This window comes from Trachypithecus francoisi, unplaced genomic scaffold (assembly GCF_009764315.1).
Source record: "Trachypithecus francoisi isolate TF-2019V2 unplaced genomic scaffold, Tfra_2.0 Lachesis_group1, whole genome shotgun sequence".
In the NCBI taxonomy this organism is placed as follows: Eukaryota; Metazoa; Chordata; class Mammalia; order Primates; family Cercopithecidae; genus Trachypithecus; species Trachypithecus francoisi.
The window spans coordinates 115,975,396-115,991,936 of NW_022681454.1; the positions used below are offsets into that span (position 1 = coordinate 115,975,396).

General features: G+C 39.4%; 1 long non-coding RNA gene across 1 annotated transcript in view; it reads left to right on the plus strand.

The window, feature by feature from the left end:
* The window catches only part of LOC117085840, a 66,992-nt gene extending 50,724 nt beyond the window's left edge, over positions 1 to 16,268 (plus strand). Inside the window, exon 4 of the long non-coding RNA XR_004438092.1 lies at positions 15,607 to 16,268. This is a non-coding gene — a long non-coding RNA (uncharacterized LOC117085840). The remainder of the gene's footprint in view (positions 1 to 15,606) is intronic.
* The last annotated feature ends 273 nt before the right edge of the window (positions 16,269 to 16,541 follow it).

The window sequence follows — 16,541 nt, forward strand, 5'->3', positions numbered from 1 at the left end:
TCTGTCTCTTTTTCAAACATGATGTAATAAATATCAGACTTCAAAAATTTTCAAGGACAAGCAAAAAGAAAAAGGTGTTTGCACATTGGTGCAGACATAATTCACTGCAGTGTTTAACCTTTGCCTTATTAAAACAAACTCTAGCTTTGGGAAAAATACTACAGGAAATAACGTCTCATATTTGCTTCTAAGTGTAGTTGAGACATTTATAATAAAATATTTAGCCATTTAAACAAAGCTTTCACTTTTCAGCACCAAGTGACCCTGAGTTTTACAACTTACTATGAATTGTTCATATACTGCATTGTGTAAGATGCATCAATTTTATTTTGAGTAGAATTAATGGAGAATATTTACCAGAGTGTTTTAGGAGGTTTTGAATCATTTTAGTGCCATAGTTTGAACTGAGCAAAAAATAAATATAGAAAATTATAATTTCTAATATTATCTTCTTAGGCTTCTGTGTCCAGTTACATGCTGGTCGTCACCTAGCCTAAGGCATGCTCAAGCCATAATGGGTATAATCTACAGAAGAACTTTGAGCCTTCCTGGAATTACTTAATTTTTGGCACATGTTTCTTTAATAGAGAGCCACAACATTTTCTAGATGTGAAAAACTTATTGTAGAGTTAAGCTTGGGAGCATGATAATTTTTTCAGAAAGTCAAGAAGTACAGACTGGACTCAGAGCTAGAACAAGACTTCAATATTTATCTGGCATGGAGGAATAGATAAGGGAATAAAACAAGTGGATAAAGTGTAGTAGAAATCCATGCTTGGGACTAAGCTATGCCTACTGCTAAAGCTCAGACATTTGCTGGACATTGTGTACAGATGGTATGAGTCTATTTGAATGAAGAACTCAGCAACCTCCTTGGAGAGTCATCATCTTAAAGAGAAGAGGGATTAAGGTATCACTGGAACAAAATCTTCATTACTAGGATTGAATTTCAATTTTGAGTACAGCTATCCTGATCTGGCTTCCATAATCTTAACTCTGAATTCATGCAGTTGAGAGATGTCTTCTCTGCACCTTCCAGTTTGCTTAGTTTTCTTTTTCTTTTCTTTTACTATTATTATTATTTTTGTCAAGTAATTCAAAGCTAGATTAAGGTGCCTTCTTGTTCCTTCAAAGGGCCTCAAGTCATTGTTGTACACATTCAAAAGAGCAGACAAACTGATATTTATGTGTAGGTAATCTTTCAATTCTTTCTTTTTCATTTTAGGTGACATCCTTAAGTAAAATCAGACAACATTAGAAGTCCTTAATCTATGCCAAGCACTAGGGATACAACAAAGAGCAAGACAGATAAAGTCTTTTCCTTGAGAGTAATTATAGTCTCATGGAGGACCTCAAAAATAAGTACTACATTGGAAGGCTGAGGCGGGCGGATCATGAGGTCAGGAGTTCGAGACCAGCCTGACCAACATGGTGAAACCCCAACTCTACTAAAAATATAAAAATTAACCAGGCATGGTGGTGTGCACCTGTAATCCCAGCTACTCAGGAGGCTGAGGCAGGAGAATCGCTCAGACCCAGGAAGTGGAAGTTTCAGTGAGCCAAGATCATGCCATTGCACTCCAGCCTGGGCGACAGAGTGAGACTCCATCTCAAAAAACAAGCCTGTAATCCCAGCACTTTGGGAGGCCGAGACGGGCGGATCACGAGGTCAGGAGATCGAGACCATCCTGGTTAACACGGTGAAACCCCGTCTCTACTAAAAATACAGGCCGGGCGCGGTGGCTCAAGCCTGTAATCCAGCACTTTGGGAGGCCGAGACGGGCAGATCACGAGGTCAGGAGATCGAGACCATCCTGGCTAACACGGTGAAACCCCATCTCTACTAAAAATACAAAAACTAGCCGGGCGAGGTGGCGGGCGCCTGTAGTCCCAGCTACTCGGAGGCTGAGGCAGGAGAATGGCGTAAACCCGGGAGGCGGAGCTTGCAGTGAGCTGAGATCCGGCCACTGCACTCCAGTCCGGGCGAAAGAGTGAGACTCCACCTCAAAAAAAAAATAAAAAAAAAAAATAAAAAAAAATAAAAAAAAATAAAAAATACAAAAAACTAGCCGGGTGAGGTGGCAGGGGCCTGTAGTCCCAGCTGCTCAGGAGGCTGAGGCAGGAGAATGGCGTGAACCCGGGAGGTGGAGCTTGCAGTGAGCTGAGATCCGGCCACTGCACTCCAGCCTGGGCGACAGAGCGAGACTCCGTCTCAAAAAAAAAAATAATAATAATAATAATAATAATAAAGTTCTACATTAATTACATAAGTACAAGACTGCTTGTTAAAGCATATGAGGGGGAACCTAATCTGATGGAATTCAGGTAAGGAAAGCCTCTTAGAGTGTAATTTAAATTGATGGTTAAGGGATAGGTCAAATTAGGTAAATGAAACATAGAGAAATCATTACAAGAACAAAAAAGTGCATGTGCAAGGACCCTGGGGCAAGAATAAATCTGCAATGTTTGAAAAAGAGAAAGAAGCAAGTGTGGCTGCTGCAAATAGATTAAGGAGATCTGAGAGAGATGAGGCTGGGTAATAGCCAGGGACCAGATGGTAAAACCTCTCTCAGCCATGGTGAAGGTTTTAATTTTGCCTTAAGACTATGGGAAGCTGTAAAAGGGTTTTGAATAGAAAATGACATGACTAGAATTGCCTTATTAAAAGCTCTGTTTGGCTTCATTGGTAAATGGATTACAAGGAGGCCAGAATGAATTTGGGAACCTGATTAGCAGGCAATGGCAATAACCAAACCAAGACATGTTTGTGACTTTGGGCTAGGGGAGTGGCTCTCCAAGTGTTATCTGTGGGTCCCAAGAGGTTCTTGGAGATCCTTTATGAGATCTGCAAGGTAAAAATTATTTTCATAATCACACTAAGACATTATGGGCCCTTGAAATTGTTTGTGACATTTTCACTGCTGGTACAAAAGCCATAGTTCTGGAAATTTAGGTCCAATCAAGGCTGAGGCACTAAACTGTGTTTATAGTCATTAAATTCTTCATCTCTACATATTCTCAGTGAAAAACTGCAAGCATTCTTTAAGAATATTCTTGATGAAGCAGAAACATTTATTAATTTTATTAAATCTCATCTCTGACTATATATCTTTTTAATATTCTGTGTCACAAAATGGAGAAGCATTTTGCTAAAGTAGTTCAAAGTTATTGCCAGCTTCCCAAAGCAGGAGCTACTTTTCTCTTTACAGTAACAGAAGTCAGGTGCTTAATGTAGCAGAATGCTAAAGAGAGCCAGGATATGGGAGTGAATGCCCTAAAATCCAGAGAAAAAAAGAGATAAAGATAATGGGGTCCAATGCTATGTGCAAGATGGCCGAATAGGAACAGCTCCAGTCTCCAACTCCCAGCGCGAGCGACACGAAAGACTGGTGATTTCTGCATTTTCAACTGAGGTACTGGGGTCATCTCACTGGGGAGTGCCGGACAATCGGTGCTGGTCAGCTGCTGCAGCCCGACCAGCGAGAGCTGAAGCAGGGCGAGGCATTGCCTCACCTGGGAAGCGCAAGGGGGAAGGGAATCCCTTTTCCTAGCCAGGGGAACTGAGACACATAACACCTGGAAAATCGGGTAATTCCCACCCCAATTCTGCGCTTTAAGCAAACGGGCACACCAGGAGATTATACCCACACCTGGCCGGGAGGGTCCCACGGCCACGGAGCCTCCCTCACTGCTAGCACAGCAGTCTGCGATCTAACCGCAAGGCAGCAGCAAGGCTGGTGGGGGGGCGCCCGCCATTGCTGAGGCTTAAGTAGGTAAACAAAGCTGCTGGGAAGCTCGAACTGGGTGGAGCTCACAGCAGCTCAAGGAAACCTGCCTGTCTCTGTAGACTCCACCTCTGGGGACAGGGCACAGCTAAACAACAAAAGGGGAAGCAGCAGAGGCCTGTGCAGACGCGAACGACTCTGTCTGACAGCTTTGAAGAGAGCAGTGGATCTCCCAACATGGAGGTTGAGATCTGAGAATGGACAGACTGCCTGCTCAAGTGGGTCCCTGACCCCTGAGTAGCCTAACTGGGAGACAGCCCCCACTAGGGGCAGTCTGACACCCCACACCTCACAGGGTGGAGTACACCCCTGAGAGGAAGCTTCCAAAGTAAGAATCAGACAGGTACACTCGCTGTTCAGCAATATTCTATCTTCTGCAACCTCTGCTGCTGATACCCAGGCAAACAGGGTCTGGAGTGGACCTCAAGCAATCTCCACAGACCGACAGCTGAGGGTCCTGACTATTAGAAGGAAAACTATCAAACAGGAAGAACACCTATACCAAAACCCTATCAGTACGTCACCATCATCAAAGACCAGAGGCAGATAAAACCACAAAGATGGGGAAGAAGCAGGGCAGAAAAGCTGGAAATTCAAAAAATAAGAGCGCATCTCCCCCTGCAAAGGAGCACAGCTCATCGCCAGCAATGGATCAAAGCTGGTCAGAGAATGACTTTGACGAGATGAGAGAAGAAGGCTTCAGTCCATCAAACTTCTCAGAGCTAAAGGAGGAATTACGTACCCAGTGCAAAGAAACTAAAAATCTTGAAAAAAGAGTGGAAGAATTGATAGCTAGAATAATTAATGCAGAGAAGGTCATAAATGAAATGACAGAGATGAAAACCATGACACGAGAAATACGTGACAAATCCACAAGCTTCAGTAACCGACTCGATCAACTGGAAGAAAGAGTATCAGCGATTGAGGATCAAATGAATGAAATGAAGTGAGAGAAGGAAACCAAAAGAGAAAAGAAGAAAAAGAAATGAACAAAGCCTGCAAGAAGTATAGAATTATGTAAAAGACCAAATCTACGTCTGATTGGGGTGCCTGAAAGTGAGGGGGAAAATGGAACCAAGTTGGAAAACACTCTTCAGGATATCATCCAGGAGAACTTCCCCAACCTAGTAGGGCAGGCCAACATTCAAATTCAGGAAATACAGAGGACACACAAAGATACTCCTCGAGAAGAGCAACTCCAAGACACATAATTGCCAGATTCACCAAAGTTGAAATGAAGGAAAAAATCTTAAGGGCAGCCAGAGAGAAAGGTCGGGTTACCACAAAGGGAAGCCCATCAGACTAACAGCAGATCTCTCGGCAGAAACTCTACAAGCCAGAAGAGAGTGGGGGCCAATATTCAACATTCTTAAAGAAAAGAATTTTCAACCCAGAATTTCATATCCAGCCAAACTAAGTTTCATAAGTGAAGGAGAAATAAAATCCTTTACAGATAAGGAAATGCTTAGAGATTTTGTCACCACCAGGCCTGCCTTACAAGAGACCTTGAAGGAAGCCCTAAACATGGAAAGGAACAACCGGTACCAGCCATTGCAAAAACATGTCAAAATGTAAAGACCATCAAGGCTAGGAAGAAACTGCATCAACTAACGAGCAAAATAACCAGTTAATATCATAATGGCAGGATCAAGTTCACACATAACCATATTAACCTTAAATGTTAATGGACTAAATGCTCCAATTAAAAGACACAGACTGGCAAACTGGATAAAGAGTCAAGACCCATCAGTCTGCTGTATTCAGGAGACCCATCTCACAGGCAGAGACATACATAGGCTCAAAATAAAGGGATGGAGGAAGATCTACCAAGCAAATGGAGAACAAAAAAAGCAGGGGTTGCAATCCTAGTCTCTGATAAAACAGACTTTAAACCATCAAAGATCAAAAGAGACAAAGAAGGCCATTACATAATAGTAAAGGGATCAATTCAACAGGAAGAGCTAACTCTCCTAAATATATATGCACCCAATACAGGAGCACACCAAATTCATAAAGCAAGTCCTTAGAGACTTACAAAGAGACTTAGACTCCCATACAATAATAATGGGAGACTTCAACACTCCACTGTCAACATTAGACAGATCAACGAGACAGAAAGTTAACAAGGATATCCAGGAATTGAACTCATCTCTGCACCAAGCGGACCTAATAGACATCTATAGAACTCTCCACCCCAAATCAACAGAATATACATTCTTCTCAGCACCACATCGCACTTATTCCAAAATTGACCACATAATTGAAGTAAAGCACTCCTCAGCAAATGTAAAAGAACAGAAATTATAACAAACTGTCTCTCAGACCACAGTGCAATCAAACTAGAACTCAGGACTAAGAAACTCAATCAAAACTGCTCAACTCCATGGTAGCTGAACAACTTGCTCCTGAATGACTACTGGGTACATAACGAAATGAAGGCAGAAATAAAGATGCTCTTTGACACCAATGAGAACAAAGATACAACATACCAGAATCTCTGGGACACATTTAAAGCAGTGTGTAGAGGGAAATTTATAGCACTAAATGCCCACAAGAGAAAGGTGGAAAGATCTAAAATTGACACTCTAATAACACAATTAAAAGAACTGGAGAAGCAAGAGCAAACATTCAAAAGCTAGCAGAAGGCAAGAAATAACTAAGATCAGAGCAGAACTGAAGGAGATAGAGACACAAAAAACCCTCCAAAAAATCAATGCATCCAGGAGTTGGTTTTTTGAAAAAATCAACAAAATTGACAGACCGCTAGCAAGACTAATAAAGAAGAAAAGAGAGAAGAATCAAATAGATGCAATAAAAAATGATAAAGGGGATATCACCACTGACCCCACAGAAATACAAACTACCATCAGAGAATACTATAAACACCTCTACGCAAATCAACTAGAAAACCTAGAAGAAATGGATAATTTCCTGGACACTTACACTCTTCCAAGACTAAACCAGGAAGAAGTTGAATCCCTGAATAGACCAATAGCAGGCTCTGAAATTGAGGCAATAATTAATAGCCTACCAACCAAAAAAAATCCAGGACCAGATGGATTCACAGCTGAATTCTACCAGAGGTACAAGGAGGAGCTGGTACCATTCCTTCTGAAACTATTCCAATCAATAGAAAAAGAGGGAATCCTCCCTAACTCATTTTATGAGGCCAACATCATCCTGATACCAAAGCCTGGCAGAGACACAACAAAAAAAGAGAATTTTAGACCAATATCCCTGATGAACATCGATGCAAAAATCCTCAATAAAATACCTGCAAACCGGATTCAGCAGCACATCAAAAAGCTTATCCACCATGATCAAGTGGGCTTCATCCCTGGGATGCAAGGCTGGTTCAACATATGCAAATCAATAAACGTAATCCAGCATATAAACAGAACCAAAGACAAGAACCACATGATTATCTCAATAGATGCAGAAAAGGCTTTTGACAAAATTCAACAGCCCTTCAATTAATTCGGTATTGATGGAACGTACCTCAACATAATAAGAGCTATTTATGACAAACCCACAGCCAATATCATACTGAATGGGCAAAAAATGGAAAAATTCCCTTTGAAAACTGGCACAAGACAGGGATGTCCTCTCTCACCACTCCTATTCAACATAGTGTTAGAAGTTCTGGCTAGGGCAATCAGGCAAGAGAAAGAAATAAAGTGTATCCAGTTAGGAAAAGAAGAAGTCAAACTTTCCCTGTTTGCAGATGACATGATTGTATATTTAGAAAACCCCATTGTCTCAGCCCAAAATCTCCTTAAGCTGATAAGCAACTTCAGCAAAGTCTCAGGATACAAAATTAATGTGCAAAAATCACAAGCATTCTTATACACCAGTAACAGACAAACAGAGAGCCAAATCAGGAATGAACTTCCATTCACAATTGCTTCAAAGAGAATAAAATACCTAGGAATCCAACTTACAAGGGATGTCAAGGACCTCTTCAAGGAGAACTACAAACCACTGCTCAGTGAAATAAAAGAGGACACAAACAAATGGAAGAACATACCATGCTCATGGATAGGAAGAATCAATATCGTGAAAATGGCCATACTGCCCAAGGTTATTTATAGATTCAATGCCATCCCCATCAAGCACCAATGAGTTTCTTCACAGAATTGGAAAAAACGGCTTTAAAGTTCATATGGAACCAAAAAGAGCCTGCATTGCCAAGACAATCCTAAGTCAAAAGGACAAAGCTGGAGGCATCACGCTACCTGACTTCAACTATACTACAAGGCTACAGTAACCAAAACAGCATGGTACTGGTACCAAAACAGAGATATAGACCAAGGGAACAGAACAGAGTCCTCAGAAATAATACCACACATCTACAGCCATCTGATCTTTGACAAACCTGAGAGAAACAAGAAATGGGGAATGGATTCCCTATTTAATAAATGGTGCTGGGAAAAGTGGCTAGCCATAAGTAGAAATGAAACTGGGTCCTTTCCTTACTCCTTATACGAAAATTAATTCAAGATGTATTAGAGACTTAAATGTTAGACCTAATACCATAAAAACCCTAGAAGACAACCTAGGTAGTACCATTCAGGACATAGACATGGGCAAGGACTTCATGTCTAAAACACCAAAAGCAACGGCAGCAAAAGCCAAAATTGACAAATGGGATCTAATTAAACTGAAGAGCTTCTGCACAGCAAAAGAAACTACCATCAGAGTGAACAGGCAACCTACAGAATCGGAGAAAATTTTTGCAATCTACTCATCTGACAAAGGGCTAATATCCAGAATCTACAAAGAACTCAAACAAATATACAAGAAAAAAACAAACAACTCCATCAAAAAGTGGGCAAAGATATGAACAGACATTCTCAAAAGAAGACATTCACACAGCCAACAGACACATGAAAAATGCTCATCATCACTCACCATCAGAGAAATGCAAATCAAAACCACAATGAGATACCATCTCACACCAGTTAGAATGGCAATCATTAAAAAGTCAGGAAACAACAGGTGCTGGAGAGGATGTGGAGAAACAGGAACACTTTTACACTGTTGGTGGGATTGTAAACTAGTTCAACCATTATGGAAAACAGTATGGCGATTCCTCAAGGATCTAGAACTAGATGTACCATATGACCCAGCCATCCCACTACTGGGTATATACCCAAAGGATTATAAATCATGCTGCTATAAAGACACATGCACACGTATGTTTATGCGGCACTATTCACAATAGCAAAGACTGGGAATCAACCCAAATGTCCATCAGTGACAGACTGGATTAAGAAAATGTGGCACATATACACCACGGAATATTATGCAGCCATAAAAAAGGATGAGTTTGAGTCCTTTGTAGGGACATGGGTGGAGCTGGAAACTATCATTCTTAGCAAACTGTCACAAGAACAGAAAACCAAACACCGCATGTTCTCACTCATAGGTGGGAACTGAACAATGAGTTCGCTTGGACTCAGGAAGGGGAACATCACACATCAGGGCCTATCATGGGGAGGGGGGAGGGGGAAGGGATTGCATTGGGAGTTATACCTGATATAAATGATGAATTGATGGGTGCTGACGAGTTGATGGGTGCAGCACACCAACATGGCACAAGTATACATATGTAACAAACCTGCATGTTATGCACATGTACCCTAGAACTTAAAGTATAATAAAAAAATAAAAAATAAATAAAAAATAAGAAATAAAAAAAACATAAAGTAAAAAATAATAATAATAAATAATGGGGTCCTATATAAATATGTCTATGGACAATTATGAGTCACTCACCAAAGCTATTCAACCCCTCAATCCTGACTATTAGGCAGTCATGAATAGAGTCATAGGGTGACCCTAGAAAGCCATTGTTTAGTGGGTACTAACAGTGATATGCTACAGCAAGCTCATAATGGATCAGAGAATGCTTTATGTGCATCTCTTTCCAACTCTGCTTTCAGTAATGTCAGGTTGGTAGCTTGAAATCAGACATGGTGTTCACATTTACACCGTGCTAATTGGCAAACACTACAAATCAGGGTAGTGGAGAAAGGGTTGTAAAACGTTCACCAACACACCTCTGGTTCTAGTTAGACCTCTGAGTTCTTTCTCCCTCTGATGTTCCCAAGGCAAATCATTGTCTTTCTCCATGAATTCTCATTTATTTAATAATCTTTGTTTCAAAAGAAAATTTGAGATAAAAGTTGGCATTGTTTAAAATGTAAATATTTGGCATATAATATACAATCAGTAAATGTTTGTTGAATATAAATGTTAATTGAATAACATGTAAGTCAAATAAAGGCTAAGAATGTATGTTTTCATTGCCATTGATAACATTTTAAATCTGTCTTCTCGTTACACGTATTTTGAATATAGCCCTTATGTCATATTAGAATTATTTGTTTATATTTGAATGCCAAAAATCTAACTATTATGCCAAGGAATAGAGTCACTGAATTTCCTTTTTTCTATTTATTTTCATGAAACTATATCTAGAGAAACTAAAATTTTACTAATTTCTTTTCTCAATGATACATTACTTTAAACAGTTCTAGTGTTGACATTAATTTAGAGAAAAAAATAGGGACTTCAGAATTTTGAGAGAGCCTCCATTCAATCATGCGTTACAAAATTTTGTAAAGCTACTCTTCTTTTTTTTTTTTTTTTTTTTTGAGACGGAGTCTCGCTCTGTCGCCCGGGCTGGAGTGCAGTGGCCGGATCTCAGCTCACTGCAAGCTCCTCCTCCCGGGTTTACGCCATTCTCCTGCCTCAGCCTCCCGAGTAGCTGGGACTACAGGCGCCCGCCACCTCGCCCGGCTAGTTTTTTGTATTTTTTAGTAGAGAAGGGGGTTTCACCGTGTTAGCCAGGATGGTCTCAATCTCCTGACCTCGTGATCCGCCCGTCTCGGCCTCCCAAAGTGCTGGGATTACAGGCTTGAGCCACCGCGCCCGGCCAAAGCTACTCTTCTTTAGCTGTCAATTGAAACAAAAATTAAGCTCACTCATAATCCATTTTCAGTCATTCATGGATTAATGGGAGAGCTTGTAGGGTTGTTTGTTATGTCATCTTTGCTTTTCTTTATTCTCTTTTTAGCTTCCTGCCACTTAATCTTTGTATTATTCTTCAGAACCCACACTACTGCCTGACCAGGGGAAATAAAGAGCTCTGAAACACAAGTATTTCTTTTATTATTTTATTTTTTAGCAGTTCTCCAAAAAGTGTTGTCGTAGGAAGAGGAGGTCAAAGCAATTAATTTAAAAGGAATTTGTTTATATTTATTAGTTTCAAATATCCATTTACCATGAAGGTGGATCTTTTTAACTTTATATACAAAAAAGGGACTAGAAATGCTACTTCAATAAAGTTGAGTTTATTTAAAATCTCTAAGAAACTTATATGTTGTCCACTTCTACAAAGGAACAAAACTTTTTAAAATTAGATAATAACTGCTCTTCCTCCAAAAAGCCTTCATATTTCACAATCTTAAAATACATTTCCACAGCAGGTACTTTGTCATGATGAGTGCATTGGAGCATGCTCCTTGGAAGATAAACAGTGGAAGATAAACAAAACGTTGGGCTTCGGTTATAGCACAGCCTTCCAAAAGAAATAAAGTGACTAGTTAATCCTTAGAGTACTGGAATTTGCTGGACTGTTAGCCAAACGAGTGTGTACATATGTTCAAATCTTGAATCTCTGGTCTGAGGAAAGAGCAGAAGGAAGATAAATGAAGGACCACTGACTGACCTTGTCCAGAGGGTGTTAAGCATTGTAGGGACCATTCCTATTCTTGAATGTGTGTGTCGTGGGAGATGGGAGTGAGGTAGGGAAGAAAACAGATAAGGTTAGCATCACCTTTTTTTTGACAGTTGAAACTAAGCAGACAGTCTCTAAAAGTCTTTTTTCTGACAATTTCTAAAGCTTCCATGATAAAAATCACTCTGGGTACCTTTGCCTTGGGTGAGGTTTCAGGCAGTCTGATTCTGAAGATATTTTTTGCTGATGGTGATGCCATCTTTTTAGTTTGAAGATTCAACTAAGCTTTACTACAACTCACTTGGTCTATTTGTCTCTCTACTATGTACAAGCAGCTGTGTGTATATATATATATATATTTTTAAGCAATCTCTCAGGATATTGGAAAACATCTAGTTCACAAACAAATACATAAAACTTACATTAAATTTCCAATGCAGCATCTGAGGAGAGTGCAAATAAGTACTGTTCTGGGCACAGAAGAATCTGGCTCCCTGAACTCATTCTTGATGATCAGACTTTAATTGAATCAACATCACCATGTCCCCCAATCGCTCATGTCTACAGCAGCCACATTGTCGGCTGCACTGGAACTAGGAAAAAACTCTCTGCACTGATTTGCATAGAAAAATAGGAGCTGAAAGAAGGAAACCAAGAAGTGTAGGTGCAGTTTTCATCAATGCTCTTTAGTTCCCAGAATAACTGTTTCCTACTCTTGGCAAGTCAACCTTTGGGGCAATGTGTTATTTCTCTTTCTGGGCCAATAAATAGTGAAGGTCAATTCTATTATGTGGGATAGGGGTCAGGAATAAAGGAGAAGAAAAATGGCTTTCTGTATTAGTACTAGTTGGGGGAATTTTACCTTTTCTTTTTAATCTACGTACTTGCCTCTGAATAACAATGCTATTTCAAATATTTAATTCAAGACACACCTTGGTGTCAAGTTGCAGTAAAGTACTGCTTTTGATTTTTCAGGCCCTTAGGAGTGTTATACTTTTTTCCTAAAATTTCCCTTGAGATCTGAGCATGTTTCCATTCCTTTTTCATGCCCTTCTGTTTATTTCTTACTACTAGTTCTGGAGTTTGATTTGTGGATCAAGTTAATTCACACTGAGTCAATAGAGATACGCATTTTGAAAACTTATCTTTGAGCACCTATTTTACCATGTTATTTTTCCTGTACCAACTGACATCCTCTAAAGGTGAGTTATGTTCCTTTAACTTCACAAAACACAGTTTGATATTTCAGAAAAATGTATGTTTTACAAATCAAAAGTAACAGGAGGCAGAAACATCCTTTGTGGGAACTAAAAGGAGGGACAATAAAGCACAGTTCTTAGTTTTAGAAGACCTTATATGTATAATTAAAGTCAGATTTCCCAATCATGTAAATGGCTCTGCTGAAATTATATCAACACATGTAGGTAAAAAGGAGAACAACAACAAAAAGTTACATCACATTGTAGTAATTATTGCCTTACTTCCTAAAAGTGCCGTGATAAGACTTTTAAAGGACCTATTCTAAATCACAACAAATCAGAAATAGTTCACTGTTCAATCAACAAATAATTTTTAATATTTATCATTTGCCAGTCAAACTGCTAGGTCTGCTGCTTTTATAAAATACTGTTTTCTTCTTGTCTATCAAAATGAAGAATTTAAGTTTCAGTGTCTTCAAAACGACATGTAAATAATTTTCTTTTAATTTAGTATATATTTAATAATCATTCTAAGTACTTATATATAATTACTTATAATTTTTTTTTTTTTTGAGACAGAGTCTTGCTCTGTTGCCCAGGCTGGAGTGCAGTAGCACAATCTCGGCTCACTACAACCTCTGCCTCCTGGGTTGAAGCAATTCTCCTGCCTCAGCGTCCCAAGTAGCTGGGACTACGGGCATGCACCACCACGCCCGGCTAATTTTAGTGTTTTTAGTAGAGACCAGGTTTCACTATGTTAGCCAGGCTGATCCTGACGTCCGGCAACCCGCCTGCCTCTGCCCTCTAAAGTGCTGGGATTACAGGTGTGAGCCACTGAGCCCAACCACTTATAAATATTAATTACAGAATGTGATTCCTAAAAATCTTAGTTTGAGTATTTCAGATCAATAAGAAGCAGTTAGCAATTGCATGACTACTCTAAAACATTCTGGATAAGAAATCAAATCTCCCAGCCTGGGCAATATAACAAGACCCCATCTCTACAAAAAATTGACTGGGTGTGGTGGCACATGCATGTAGTATCAGCTACTTGGGAGACTGAGGTGGGAGGATTGCTTAAGCCTAGGAGTTGAGGTAACAGTGAGCTATGATCAGCCTGGGTGACAAAATGTATCAAAAAGACCATGTATCAAAAAGAAAAAAAAAGGAAAAATGAAAAAGAAAGAAAAGAAAATCTCTTAGAATTGCATTTTAACAACAACATAACGAGGTATATAGTTAAAATTAACAAGACTTGGTCTATATTATCTCTTTTCTCCTACAAGCATCTTTAAGTACGGGCTACCCTCATGCCTTGGTACCAGCTGAATGATGAAGGTGTACAACTCACACTCTAATTCCATACCCAGTAATCCCAGGACTTTCTGCATGCTCCCATTCCAGACCAATTCTACCTATTATTTGCCCCTTGGATTATATTCTCATTGCCAGCTCTGATCCAGGCTTTGGTTCTGTTGTTGATACTTGGTTTCTACAACTATGACTCTTTATGCTTTTTAAGACCAACGATTTGGACCCTCCATTTCCTTTCTGAGTTTTGGCTCCATCTTGCGGAATTCCTAACCTGGTTTTAACATGTCAGGCTCTAGTCCCCAAGCTTTGTGATACCTGGCCAGTGCCCTGGGTGACCCCATTCAGGTTATATTGCAGGTTGTATTTTATATATTTAAAATGGTGAATGAAATAAGATTCATATTAACCATGGTATGTGCATTTTTATCTTCAAATGAGAAATCACTTTTCTTATATATTTGTTTAAAACCTATGTTTATTGTTCTGGTAAAATGCTCTATTTATCAGCAAAATGCTAATAAGAGTTATTTGAGATATGAATATACTTTTGGGGTGTTTTCTACATTTTGACCAATTCAAAAGAATATACTGAAGTTCATAACTATATTTGGTTAAATCATAAATGGTAATGTATATGAAAGCATTTTAAACAGTATAATTGTTCTGCACATGTTTGTGGTTATGTTATTAGGCATAGCTGGTAGTCTCAAGAATAGGCAATGCCTTTGCTTAACATTAAATCTATACCTAAGTCAGATTTATGTAGAAAGTGGTTTTTCACTACATAAAATTTTATATATTAATATCTCAATTAGGAAATAATTTTATGAATACTTTTACAAAGAATAGTATCAAAATGAGTGATAAAAATGAATATTACTTTCAAACATGCTTACCTTACTTTTTAATTTAATTTAATTTTATTTTTGAGATGGAGTCTCTCTCTTGTTGCCCAGGCTGGAGTGCAATGGTAAGCTCTTGGCTCACTGCAACCTCCGCCTCCTGGGTTCAAGCAATTCTCCTGCCTCAGCCCCCCAAGTAGCTGGGATTACAGGGGCCTGCCACCACCGTCAGCTGATTTTTGTATTTTTAGTAGAGGTGGGGTTTTCGCATGTTTGCCAGGCTGGTCTCGAACTCCTGACCTCAGGTGATCCACCCGCCTTGGTCTCCCAAAGTGCTAGGATTACAGGCATCAGCCACCAGAGGTCACTTGGACTCTGGAAGGGGAACATCACACACCGGGGCCTCTTATGGGGAGGGGGGAAGGGGGAGGGATTGCATTGGGAGTTATACCTGATGTAAATGATGAGCTGATGGGTGCTGACGAGTTGATGGGTGCAGCACACCAACATGACACAAATATACATATGTAACAAACCTGCACGTTATGCACATGTACCCTAGAACTTAAAGTATAATATAATAATAATAATAAAAAGAAAAGATAAAAAAAAGCAAAAGTAAGGCACAGATGAGATGAGGGGTGCTTATATGAAATCTCTTATATGAATTTGTTTTGAGGTGACTTATTTGAAGCTCTGACTCTCTTCTTTTGACCCCTCAGCCTAAACAATCCATCAGCAACCCATGAGCCAGCAGAACAAAAGATGACAGAACTGGGGCTGGCAGAGCAAGGTATGAAGACAAGTGTGACTTTTATCACCTTTGACATAACCTGATATGAATCATATTTGTGTCCCTCTGGTTCCGAATTTTATTACCAATGGAAAAACAACAACAAAAAAATGACATCAAGTTTAAAATTTAGGTACATCCCAGCTTCTTTGCATGACATAGAATCATAGAAGTTTAGAGCTAAAATGAACTTTGTTTCTCCGTTGAGTCCCATGTCCTCGGCTGCCTTAGAAAGAAAAAAGATAAGCATAATACTTTCTGACATATGCCAAGTGAAGTACAGCATTAGGCTTTTTATATACACACTCTCTATGCATATATTTTACAATCTTTCAAATTCTTACAATAACCATCAATTTAGGAATCATTATCACCAACTTATAGTTGAAAACTCTGACATTTAGGAAGGATTTAGGAAGATTTTAAGATTTTTAAGGGCAGAAGAAGGAGATATTTTTAAAAATTACCCTGATTGTACCAGATAAAACATTTTGAGGGTATAAATGTAGATATCAGAAAATTAGCTGTGGCTTATTGCATTAGTCTCAGCAAGTCATGATGTCAGGCTGGATTAGAGTCAGTCGAGATGAAGAGAAAGAAATAAAATCAGTAGAAATTTAGAGTATAGAACTGATGTGACTTGGTTATAGATTTGTTGTCAGAGGAGAGGAGAAAGAGACGAAAGAGCCAGATTTGACAATCAGTGTTTGACTTGAAGAACTGGCTGAATGGTGGAGTCATTTGCAAAGATGAAAAATCCTAACAAGAGAATTTGGGAAGTGGAAATGAGGCAGGGAGCAAAGGATGGGGAAGGAGATTGTGAACTGCTGCCATGATACAGGGAGTTTTTCAAATAGGTTTCTT